This window comes from Diorhabda carinulata, chromosome X (assembly GCF_026250575.1).
Source record: "Diorhabda carinulata isolate Delta chromosome X, icDioCari1.1, whole genome shotgun sequence".
In the NCBI taxonomy this organism is placed as follows: Eukaryota; Metazoa; Arthropoda; class Insecta; order Coleoptera; family Chrysomelidae; genus Diorhabda; species Diorhabda carinulata.
The window spans coordinates 10,956,675-10,970,023 of record NC_079472.1 but is presented as its reverse complement, the minus strand read 5'-3'; the positions used below and the strand labels follow the sequence as shown (position 1 = coordinate 10,970,023).

The 13,349-nt window shown below is 30.3% G+C and overlaps 1 protein-coding gene across 2 annotated transcripts in view; it reads left to right on the top strand.

The window, feature by feature from the left end:
• Positions 1 to 13,349, top strand: part of LOC130901128 (voltage-dependent calcium channel gamma-5 subunit) — an 87,050-nt gene that overhangs the window by 15,639 nt on the left and 58,062 nt on the right. Inside the window, exon 1 of one of the 2 annotated variants that reach the window (XM_057812234.1) lies at positions 2,640 to 2,816. The exons of the other annotated variant lie outside the window; for it this stretch is intronic. The gene's annotated coding sequence lies outside the window, so the exon portion shown is untranslated. Of the gene's footprint in view, positions 1 to 2,639; positions 2,817 to 13,349 lie in introns of those variants that run through there. 2 annotated transcript variants of the gene reach the window in all.

Sequence of the window (13,349 nt, the reverse complement as noted above, 5' to 3'; positions counted from 1 at the left end):
AAATGTCGAAATTTGGGACTTTTATTCTGATATCTTTTTTATTTTTGCTCTTACGGAGGAATCGTACCAATGAAAAAAGTATGAAATTTTATGCTTTATAAAATTTTAAGACAATATTTTAGAAAAAAAAACATTTTTAATAATGAATTTTTAAAAAATTGGTGAAAAATGTCGCAATTTGGGACTTTTATGCTGATATCATTTTTATTTATGCTCGTATAAAAAACTTGTAACTATGAAAATTGTAGGAAATTTTATGCTTTATAAGTCTATAGAACAATTTTGCCGAAAAAAATCATTTTGAATACTTAATTTTCAATAAATTGGCGAAAAATATCGAAATTGAGACTTTCACTCTGATTTCTTTTTTATTTTTGCTCGTACAAAAAATTTGAAAGTATGAAATTGATAGTGAATTTTATGCTTTATGAGACTATAAAACAATATTTTCGAAAAAAAAAAAATTAATACTTAATTTTTAAACAATTGGCGAAAAATGTAGAAACCTGGGATTTTTACGCTGGTATCTTTTTTATTTTCTCTCGTACAAGAAAATCGTGACAAAATGGTAGGCAATTTAATGTTTTATTAGCTTATAGAACAATATTTCCAAAAAAAAATTAACACAATTTTTCAAAAATTGTTGAAAACCTCGAAATTTGAGACTTTTAACTACAATATTTTTGCCCGTACAACAAATTGTACTTCTAAACTGATTTTACACATTAATTTTTCAATAGCTATTCATTTTATTATTATTAACAATTTCGAGATCCAGTTTTGTTCATTCGAGGAAGAAAACGTTTTAGTTTGATATACAGTATAAAAAAAATTACAAAATTTGATTAACATATTATTTCAACAATTAAACTGGAAAAAAATCAGTAAGTTTCGTTATACGATATTTTTTAGAACCCAAGTTAATGAGTGCCCCGCTCAGCATTCAGTATACGAGGCCGCCATTTTGAATTTTCACATCAATTGCTGTAATTATTGCATAAATTAGAAGTTAAATTTTTGATGAATTTTCCAAAAAAGAGGGTTAAAAATAATTTTTTTGAAATATATTCTTATTATATTATAAAACAAAAAAAAATTCCTTCGATTTTGATATCTACAGTATTATCAAAAACGAAAGAGCTAAAACTGAAAAACACTCTGATATAGAATGTCCTAACTTCACAATTTCGAGAAAATGATTAGAGGTCAACATATTTTCCGAAAAGAAAGTGATTTTTCTAACTTCCCTCAACTATTCTTATTTTAAAACCGAAATTAAATCTTCAAATTGTAGGCAAGTTTCCAGATAACCAGCTAAAAGGCAACCGCGGTTTTCTAAAGTTCGACGAGTTTCCCCATTCATTTCATCCTTATCTCCGAGAGCGATGTGTCGGTCACGGAAAATAGGAAATTATTCATCACGCGAAAGAACTGATTAAAATAACGTCACATTTTTCTAGTATAAATTGAAAAAAAAAAAAAAATAAAAACGACTCAGTACTTTTTGCTTTTATTATAAATAGGTATTACTGCGTAAAATATCTAAACTGGTATCTTTGCTACCTCCCTCGTACATTTATAAACGAAACAATTCGATTTTCTTATGTGTATAAACAAACAAGGAGTTGAATCGATACCACAAGCGAAAATGTTAAAATAAACTCGACGATATCGTATTTCCACATCCTCTATCCGTTAAACGCAATAAACCAGAATTTTGGACAGTTTCCAGCATAGGAAATTGGTTGGTGATATGACTTCGTTTTGCAGATTCTACCACGACAGATGTTCATCCGAGTTAACCAACATAATTCCACATAGAGCAGTATTTACAAGTCATATTCGACGGGCAGACGTACGTCTAGAACAGTCATGCTAAAGATACGGCCCGCGGGCCAGTTCCGACTCCTGGGCCGTATCAATAAGGCCCGCGATCGCAGAGAACGCCAGTATCGCCATCTCTTAGCAGCAAGCGGAAATATCCTATTATTTTTGTCGAGAATGATAAAATCTTAAATAAATAAAATGTTAATATGATCCAGATTTTCAATCTGGCCCACCTACGAATTCAAAATTTAATATTCGAGTATGGCCCTCTGCAAAATTGAGTTCGACACGTCTGCTTTAGAATCGGCTATCAAGACACGTCTTTTTCATTGCAATAATAAAGTCCTAGGTCTGATAATATCCGCTAGATGTCAGAAAGATCTTTTTCTTGGAGACAGATTGTTAGTTCCTTTGGGAATACTACTGGATCATGTTCTGGTGATCTTCGTATACTGTTTGTCGTTCTGAGTTGACGTAGAAGAGAAATCTTCATCTTTGTTAATAAAAAACTAAAGATCTATCATAGATATTTCAGAAACCTTCCAGGGATTGAGACGATTCATCAAGTCCAAGAAAACGAAGCCACCGACTTCGATGATGAGTTTTTTATGTCTATTAACTTTTCCTTTCAACTATTTTCTTTTAATATTTCTAATTACCGCCAACATTCTATAGGAATTCATTGTTTAGTTTTATATTCGTAGAAGCAGTGACTTTGTTTGATTCCAAGATTGGGAAAACGACGACGAACATCTACGCTTGCGCCTCATAATTTCAGCATCTCGACGAAAAGGCGTTGCGACGATATTTTCAGTTACAGGAAAAGTTGAACGGGGGTAGATTCATACGGTCGCGACTTTACGAACATTACGTTGTGGATTTTTACATTTTTGATACAAAATGGAAGGGGAATTATTAGAAATAACGTAATTTTTCAATGGGTTGTTTAAGTTTGTTGTTAATTATGTTTGGAGCATTAAAACCACAAGGTAGGTGATTGAAATTTAAAATTTTTAAAAACTAATGTAGTTTTATTAAATTATATTGAAATTTTTAAATAAAAGTCACGTAATTATGACTGACGTCATTATATATCGAACAAAATTAATTGTTTCGTAATAATAAGTTCAATAAAGCTACAAAAACGCTAAAAAACTGGTTGAAACCGCTTTTTTCCGGTTTAATAACGTCATAGTTATCTCATTAATAAACTTGGTAATTTAATATTGACACCAAGTTGTTCTATAATATTATAAAAATGTATATCTCGAATGAATCGATTGAAAAATCGATTATAATCTACACAATAATAAAGGAAAAATGTCAAAAAATAAATATCTCAATTAAAAAAAGCTTTTCATTAATACTACAATCCTCTTTTACATTTCGAAACTTCAACCAAGCTACAAAAACGCTAAAAAACTGGTTGAAACCGCTTTTTTCCGGTTTAATAACGTCATAGTTATCTCATTAATAAACGTGGTAATTTAATATTGACACCAAGTTGTTCTATAATATTGTAAAAAAGTATATCTCGAATGAATCGATTGAAAAATCGATTATAATCTAAACAATGATAACGGGAAAATGTCAAAAAATAAATATCACAATTAAAAAAAGCTTTTCATTAATACTACATTCCGTTTTTACATTTCGAAAGTTCAACAAAGCTACGAAAACGCTAAAAAACTGGTTGAAACCGCTTTTTTCCGGTTTAATAACGTCATAGTTATCTCATTAATAAACGTGGTAATTTAATATTGACACCAAGTTGTTCTATAATATTATAAAAATGTATATCTCGAATGAATCGATTGAAAAATCGATTATAAGCTAAACAATAATAAAGGGAAAATGTCAAAAAATAAATATCTCAATTAAAAAAAGCTTTTCATTAATACTACATTCCGCTTTTACATTTCGAAACATTCAAACCATTGATTGCTTTCACGTTTTCCGATGTTGTATAATTTTCGATATCGTGACACGTATAACGGAATTACGTTATGTTTCCGGAAAATCCAATTTTTCATTTAGATTTACAATGAACTTTCATTTAAAATATTACGAGATACTTTTCGATCACTCAAATATCAAATTACACGATTTTTGGATTTTTGATTTTTAATAGTTTTTTTTTTGTGAAAATCCACTTGTATCTGTCAAGATTCACGTCGTAAATCACGATATTAGTGTCATAATAATTCTTATTTGCTTCTATGGAGAACTAATGGAAATTCCATGTTAGAGATTTCTAGAAAAATGATACTGTACGAGGTTAATACGAGATATTAACCCAATTGTATATCTTGCGTGATGTTTTTTCTGATATTGTATGAAAAATGAATGAATATCAGCTTAATAGTTCTAAATCAAACAAGAAGGTAGATCTTCATATTATGTATATATATATATATATACAAAGACAAACCTCGTTGACAAGTAACCAAAACCAAAAGGCTCCTTTAAGGTGCTTAATCCCATTATTTAACTTGGATTTAAACTTTCCTTCATTTTAATGTGATCCAAAAGTGTTTACTGTTTATTTTAATATACAGGGGTTTCTTTGAAACTAGTTGTGTAGTTTTCTAACGTAGTTACGAGGGATTATGAACAAATAGCACTGTTTTTATTCATAAAACTTTTTCAACTCGATTCAATTCCACTTGAATTACATTTAAAAATAAATTGAGTAGTTGTAATTGGTTTATTTCAGTTAATTTATATTTATAAACGTGATTTTAAGCAAGAAATTTGATATATATATATATGGTAATCCATGAGGTAACATTCTTTCATTTATAATTATTTGTGATAAATGTATTTAAAACGAATTTTTTTTCTATTAAATCACGGAATTGGAACGTTTCCTAATTTTAACAAGAACGTCCTTTCGTTAAGGTGTAATTTCCTTTTTGATGCGAAATCGGCAGTTTAATAAAAATCTTTTGAAACGAATTTAAAGTATATTTTTAGAAGCTATTACGTATTTATAAAATGTCACTGCTTTTTTATACTTACTTTTCCAATTTATCATACTAATATACCGGGTGGGCCACAAAAAACCGTTTAAAGCTTCATGGAAAGAGTTTCGTTGGTTAAAGTTTGGTAGGATTTTTTGGAGTAGGTCCTGATATAGGAATAGCTCCTCTGCAGAGACAAAAGTGGCCGCTAAATACTCGTTGAAGTTAGTTTTCGACAACGAGGTATTTGACAATTTATGTACGATGATCAAATTCTGAGCATTTTTAAGTTTTAGTCTGTGTTTTCAGGTGGGGAACTAGTTATGAAAAAAATCCATCTAAGTCCGGTTCTGTTTAGCCGATTTTTATAAATTTGAAATTGTTACATATATTTTAAATATTGTGATTTATGTTGACAAATTTTAATAAAAGCATAAATAGGTATTTTAAAAATTAAACTAAATTAATATTAAAATAACGAAAACTCTATGTGGATATCTTTTTGGAGTCTGCAACTTTTTGGGTCGCTAGAGCGAAAAATTACAATTTACAAAATTTCAGTCACAAAAAATCAAGTAAAAACGGCCGTATTTGGCTAAGAAAGAGCATCAGCTCAAAATTAATCAAAATTAATGATTTAAAGTTTTAATTTCTACCTCATGCACACTCTTCGTCAGATTTAGCCCCGTGGGATAATTTTCCGTTCCCAGACGTGAAAAAACGGCCCGTTGAAGAGTTGATACCGTCAGTTAATGGCTATTTTGAGGAGCTTGACGATTCTTCTTATGAAAATGGTATCGAACTTTTTTGTGTCTTCTTAGTTGGAAAGATCTCCACTTTTGTTGCGTTACGTACACACATTTCTGGACCTCCAACTCGTCCAACTTGCTTTTCAACAAATCTCAACAGATCTTCACTTTATACATCGATCAATTGCATTTTGTGTTGAAGAGGATTTACTATGAATCTTAAGAGTGATTTTGCTGGTTTCGAATTGTTCAAATCTATCAAAAAATTCATCTTTAATTGTTTTACTATTGCACTTGTTAATAAAATCAATAAAATCAATAATCGGATCGATTCTAGTACCTTGTATAGTCGTCTAAAAAGGGTAGTTACCAGACAGTAGTTTCTAGCTTTCCTGTCGAATAAACTTTTTACGAAACCATTGGATATTGAATATAAGGACACGGGAAGGTCTAACTATAGTTTAGACATGAAATTTATCGCTTCTACAAGATGGCTGAAAAATTGTCGATCGATTTTTTCGAGTTGTATAAAAAGCTGCTTTGTCTCCTAGTTATATTTTTAGCCTATCAGTACACTCGCCAAACTGGAATCGGCGAACCCACCGATGGGCCCAGAATGCATCCTTGGTGTGGCCAAAAGCGTTGCCATCACGTCTCTGAACGGTCTACTCGTAATGCGGGCTCAGTACAAGATGGATAGAGACAAACGAAGGCCCATATAGATGGACCTCGAGCCTTTAATTCCAAACAACTGCAACAACACAACCATGAACATCACGGACGATCCGGAGTGTCGTTGGAGGAGGACGAAACTTCTTCTTCTTTTTCCTGCTGTGTATAGGCATCATTGCCTGTTTTTCTTCACGTCATTGCCTCTGCTCAGTCACCTGGGAGGTTGTCACTCCATCTTTTCCTAGATCTTCCAAGGCCTCTTTATCCTGCTGGTGATTTGTCCCTTGATATTTTCACAATTCGTTCTTCCGTCATGCGGTCAATGTGCTCATTCCATTTTATCTTTCTATCCAGTACCCAGGACGAAACCACAGACCAAATCATCTGCGAGTGCCCTGCACTTATAAGAACGCTGTTTAAACACCTGAGCGATCCCCACAACTTGCCTAATGTCATCAAAGGGTTCAAGGCGAAGCGCCTGATTGGCTTCTCAAAGGGCATCGGCTTCTGGTAACGTCAAGTGGGGTACGACGGGCCTATCGAAGGTCTCCCTAGCCGCTCACAACTATGAACTATGGACCAATCAGTACAATTTATTCAATTAAATACTAGTGAAACGTTAATTATAGTTAGTTTCGAATATTATTAATTTGATTAAATTTTTTATTATTATTGAGGTAGAATTTGAACCGGTACTGGCCTTGTATATAGATCGAATGCTGTCACATAACCTATTTAAAATAGAACGTATTCAATCAGCCGAAAACCGAACGAAGCTGGTTGAGAGATTATTTTTCAGTTAAGCTTGTATTGACGTATAAAATCGGACAGAGTAGAAAGGAAAATCAACTAAACCGTTTATTTCCGCATAAAATTCACTATTTAACTTAGATAAAATAAGTTTTTTCACGAAAAAAAAAATCAATTTTATAAACTTATAATATACCAATGACGTGGTACAACACTCTCTACTATTAACTCCCTATTTGATTTATATTTAAAATCGATTAATATATCGATTATTAAGAAAAATAATGATCAGAGCGAGATCAGCACGTGAATAGCACGGTAGATCGGGTATAGTGTCTGAAAAGGAGATTAATGACACTAGCTAAGAAGTGAGCTAAAAAGTTCGAGTGTTTATCGAATCCTTCGTGTGTACAAAGTTAATGATTTGTTGGCCGACCCAAAAAAGTGTCCGTCAAGAAAAAAAATCGATTTTTCCTTAAAAAATTCACTCAAGACATTGAATATCGATACACCTTTAGTGTTTGACTTCAAACTTAGCCAGATAAAGTTGAATCGTCTCGTCAGACCTCATTCCATCATTTTTTGAGTATGTCAAATGAAGATTTGTGCAAAATAATTTTGAAAACGTCTTCAACAGTTACTAAAATCAACTTTTCTTCAATTTTGCTATGAGTAATGATATATTGGATATTTTTCCTTCGATGTTTGCAAATATTTCAAATCTTTACGTATTTTATCACTTCTCAAATGATCTTCAAACTTTAACGATTTCGTAGAGTCATTGCTCAAAACTTTGTTACGTTAAATGCATGTGGGTATTCGTTTATCGGCCTCTGATGGAATAAAACTAAATTTTAAATACCATTTTTGAAATCACCGCTTTAAATTACAACGTAAGATAGTTAATTCATTTATATTTACATAAAAACTTTTTGTTATTGTTACAAAAAATCGATGGTAAATCGATATCGAAACCATAGAACTATAAATTCAGAACGCATGATGTTAGACAGACGAACAAAGCACGGTTGACGTTAATTTCTCATATTCCACGGAAAGCTTTCATAATATTAACACGTGTAAACGTATCGAACAAATGATGCTGTCACGTTACAATAGATATCGCGTTACTCTAGTTGGGTAAAATGTCTGTTACTGTCAATCTTCTTTTATATACAAGGAATATCGTAATTGTTTATTTGATGTGATTGATAACGAAGATACGTGGATATGAAATTGTGACAAAGGAAACGGATGTGGAAATATTAAGTCAATATTAGATAAAGTTTTGAATTATTGTACGATTATCACACGATTTATGAGAATAAAAAATAATACAGGGTGGGTCATATGTATTTAGAAGATCTCTAATGGATAATTATTTTTAAATATTCTTGATTTTAGGTCTCTTCTGTTTCAAAATTAGTTTTTTTGATAATTTTTTAAAAGAAAATTATTTATTATACATTACTAGCTGACCCGTACTGTTTCAATAGATAAATAAAAGACTTTTGTATAAAATAAACTTAAAATAAACAAAAGTTATATTTTTTTTTATTAAATAAATACAAAAATGCTCGGTAGGAATGAAATTTTTTTCGATTAATTACACATGATGTTACTTACTGAAGTATTGGCTATTAATAAGGCTTTAGTTTGATATTAACAGACACACAAAGTTATGATACAGTGATACACATGTTCAAAAGTTTGTGTATATATAATTATAATACGAAAAATTCTCCTCCAATCAAAAATTATTTTTATTTACGAATAAAACTCGCCTAAGTTATTGTTGAGCACTCAGAGTTTACTTTTCTAAACTAAACATTCACTGATAACGGCTGCCACCTTCACGAGAATAAAAAACAAGTTTGACGATTTTTTCTAATAGTAACCGACAGACGTTGACAATTTCGCTATATTGACCGTTGACATTGTGGAAATTTGATTGTTCACGTTTGGCGGTAAAGAAATCATCGCTAAAGCGTATCGCACACGCAACGGCAATTAAATCGTGTTGAAAAACCGTCCGTTAAACGTTTGATTAGCAGACAATGTCGAGCAGCTCGGTGTAAATGATTTGAACTATATGATATGAACTATAATATTCATAAGAAAAATATTGAAATACATCTAATTTTGTTCATTATTTTTGGAAAAAATGGTTCATTTTCGACAAAATACGGTTCATTTCTGAAAAAAAACAGTTTCTAAAGACAAAAAATGGTTCATTTTCGAAAAAAAAGTCTCTAAAAGCAAATGACAGATTATTTTTGAAAAAAACAGTTTCTAAAGACAAGAAATGGTTTATATTCGAAAAAAAAAGTTTTTGAAAGCAAATGACAGTCTATTTTTTGAAAACCCAATCTCTAAAGACAAAAAATGGTTCATTTTCGAAAAAAAACAGTCTCTAAAAGCAAATGACAGATTATTTTTGTAAATCAGTTTATAAAGACAAAAAATGGTTTATATTCGAAAAAAAAACAGTCTCTAAAATCAAATGATAGATTATTTTGGAAAAAAACAGATTCTAAAGACAAAAATGGTTCATTTTCGAAAAAAAAACAGTCTCTAAAAGCAAATGACAGATGATTTTTGGTAAAAACAGTCTCTAAAAGCAAATGACAGATGATTTTTGGTAAAAACAGTCTCTAAAAGCAAATGACAGATTATTTTTGGAAAAAACAGTTTCTAAAGACAAAAAATGGTTTATATTCGAAAAAAAAAGTTTTTGAAAGCAAATGACAGTCTATTTTTTGAAAACCCAATCTCTAAAGACAAAAAATGGTTCATTTTCGAAAAAAAACAGTCTCTAAAAGCAAATGACAGATGATTTTTGGTAAAAACAGTCTCTAAAAGCAAATGACAGATGATTTTTGGTAAAAACAGTCTCTAAAAGCAAATGACAGATTATTTTTGGAAAAAACAGTTTCTAAAGACAAAAAATGGTTTATATTCGAAAAAAAAAGTTTTTGAAAGCAAATGACAGTCTATTTTTTGAAAACCCAATCTCTAAAGACAAAAAATGGTTCATTTTCGAAAAAAAACAGTCTCTAAAAGCAAATGACAGATTATTTTTGTAAATCAGTTTATAAAGACAAAAAATGGTTTATATTCGAAAAAAAAACAGTCTCTAAAATCAAATGATAGATTATTTTGGAAAAAAACAGATTCTAAAGACAAAAATGGTTCATTTTCGAAAAAAAAACAGTCTCTAAAAGCAAATGACAGATGATTTTTGGTAAAAACAGTCTCTAAAAGCAAATGACAGATTATTTTTGGAAAAAACAGTTTCTAAAGACAAAAAATGGTTCATTTTCGAAAAAAAAAAACAGTCTCTAAAAGCAAATGACAGATTATTTTTGGAAAAAACAGTTTTTAGAAACAAAAAATGGTTCATTTTCGAAATAAAAAACAGTCTCTAAGAGCAAATGACAGATTATTTTTGGAAAAAAACAGTTTCTAAAGACAAAAAATGGTTTATATTCGAAAAAAAACAGTTTTTGAAAGCAAATGACAGTCTATTTTTTGAAAACCCAATGTCTAAAGAGAAAATATCGTTCATTTTCGAAAAAAAAAACAGTTTCTAAAGACAAAAAATGGTTCATATTCGATTCGGCTGGCCTTGCGATTTATTTATGGTCATCGCAGAGACCAGACGTAGCGGAAATTGTAAACGTTTAAAATCGAATTGGAATAATCGGTATACGCGTTATCAAGTATTTTCCCTTTATGATTGTTGTAATCTTGATAAAATTTCAATAAGCAAACATTTCAAGATTCAATCAAAGATGCAAAAGGTTCAATTGTTAAAAATCTGTACTGCTGTATCCTCGCTCGTGAAACTACGTAGCGTATTCTACAATTACAGTTATTTTGCAAGGTGCGAAAAGTCTAAATATCTTAATTAATGGGGCATGGAACCAATTGTCCTAAATCGATCCAGATAGTACAAATAAACGTTTAAAATTTGATGAAAAAAATAAGCTTTCCGATTTATGTGTTGGTAGAAGTTATTGCAGACATAAATCTATTAATTCAGTTGATAATTAACCACTCAGCTAACTTATTTTAGAGAAAAAATTAAAGTTCCTTTCCACCAACAGCTTAAACATAAAAAAATCACAAAATCACCAGAGCCAATTATTAGATTTTGATGAAGATGAAATTGTTTATATCAAATGTCAATAACATGGAAGTTCATGATTTTTCCGGAAAAAGGAAAGATCTGACAACAATGTTAATACAACCATTATAACAGCCGTATTTCAAAACCCTTGTATATAAAAAATTATAAAATTCGTTCAAGCCGTTTACGAGATAATTGAGGCCTTCCATATATAACTCACTCTGTATATTCGGCTCTAAATTCAGCGCCCTCTATCTCAAGAACGGTTTGACGTATAAAAAAATACAATGAAATTGGTGAAGAATTTTATTTTCTACAATTTTTGTAATAAATACAAACACGATACGAAACAAGGGAATGAGATATTTTCAAAAAACTTTTATAATTTTATTGATAACTTTTGAGACATTTAAAATCTAAAATACCAAATTTGACTCAAATAAGTTCACTACGTCAGAGGAGGGACATTCAATTACGTTTGTTTGAAGTAAAAAAATATTATCCACCTAAAATATTACAGAAGCCGTCCCTGCGGGAACCTATTAAACCTAATTTGAAGTGATTTGATTGCTTATTAGATACTAGAATGGATTCTCATCTTGATAAGAAACCTCAAACGAGATAAAGAGGGGGAGAAAGTGAGAGACGAGATTAGAAATTAGCTGCTAAGGCACGGATAATTAAGTATCGAAGGGTAGGTATTTGAAATATCACCCTTTCGAATCTAATCACGTTTAAAAAAAATTCTTAACATCATAATTTACGAAAGTAGTTTAAGAATCGATATAAGCCTCAACTTTTTCAGTTTCTAGAATCGCTTTTTATATAATCTGTTATAATATGACATAATGACATATCATTCTTCTTATTTATAAATGGGTCAGTTGCGCGAAATCAATTTTATTTCTATAAATTCCTCTATGACATATTTTATTGATTAATATAATCAACTACTGGCCTAATTTCGTACTTGACATGTTTATATTAGACACGGTCTATTTATTTTTCGAGTCTTTTGATGTTTATGTGTGGTATTATTGAATTTATTCCGAAATTCTAGAGTATTTTTTTTTGACTCCATAATTTTAGTTTACAACAAAAAGCTTGGACGAATCGTATAAAAGAAGCTTTCAAATATACTAAAATTTATAGATAAAGTTTTTTAACGAAAACAGAAAAAAGTAGAGGACAATGTACCCAAACCATCATCAAGTTCTTAATATACTTTTGATTATTTTTAATACGATCCTGTACTTTTTTCCGTCATCATTAAACCAGTGTATTTGTCAAAATACAAATTTTGTATTATACAGAGACGGCTTCGAGTTAAATGAAACTCATACGAGGATTGGCCTAGAAGTACCTGGCCTGACCTAGAGATGGCGGTAGTTGCTTGAAAAATAGCACTATACTAGGTACTTCTGGGACTAACCTCGTATAATAATGAATTTTAATACATGTATAAAAATAACTCACTGGATCTCAATGTATTTTTCTTTTTCTTTTACCTTATTTCAGATCCGTAATGAGAAAATGCGTTTATATTAAAAAAAAAATTCAAATACGTGTATAGAAAATTTTCCTTTCCACATTACGAGTAAGAAGAAGTTTCTAGACGTTGTCTGCATAATAATTGTTACTTTTCTAGTATATTTACGTACATGTCGTTATAGAATTTTCCGTATAACCCTTGTATATATCCTAAGAAACAAATAATGTAGTTACATCAATATTTATCACAGTACTATCACAAATAAAGAAAAATTCGTGTCCTAAAATAAACTCAAGTTTCGTCCTTTTTAAAAAGAAAATTTAAATGACTATGTGACGAAGAGACAAGCCTCGAAATGATGTGGCTTCATTTGGCACAGTAGAATGATTGGTTGTGTCTCCCTCGCGGCCGTTATTCCACCAAAATATAAATTATGCATATATTTTATGAACTTCGATGGAAAAAGGATTGGAAAATAGATAGGTCAATAAATAAAACGTTTTAGGAAATCGGACAAAATATTAGAACGAAATTAATGGTTATGGTTTATACGAGGTACGTTATTTGCTCTAAAATATGTTAAAAAGAGAATATGTTGTGCATTTATATATTTTTTTAATTTATTTCATATTAAAATGTATATACATACAGTATTTTTGAGTTTCTATAATTAAAATTTGACGTAGATATCTATAAACGTAAACGAATTGAAAAAGTGAGGTTAGAAAAAAAACTTGGTCGACATTGATTGAGTCATATTTATA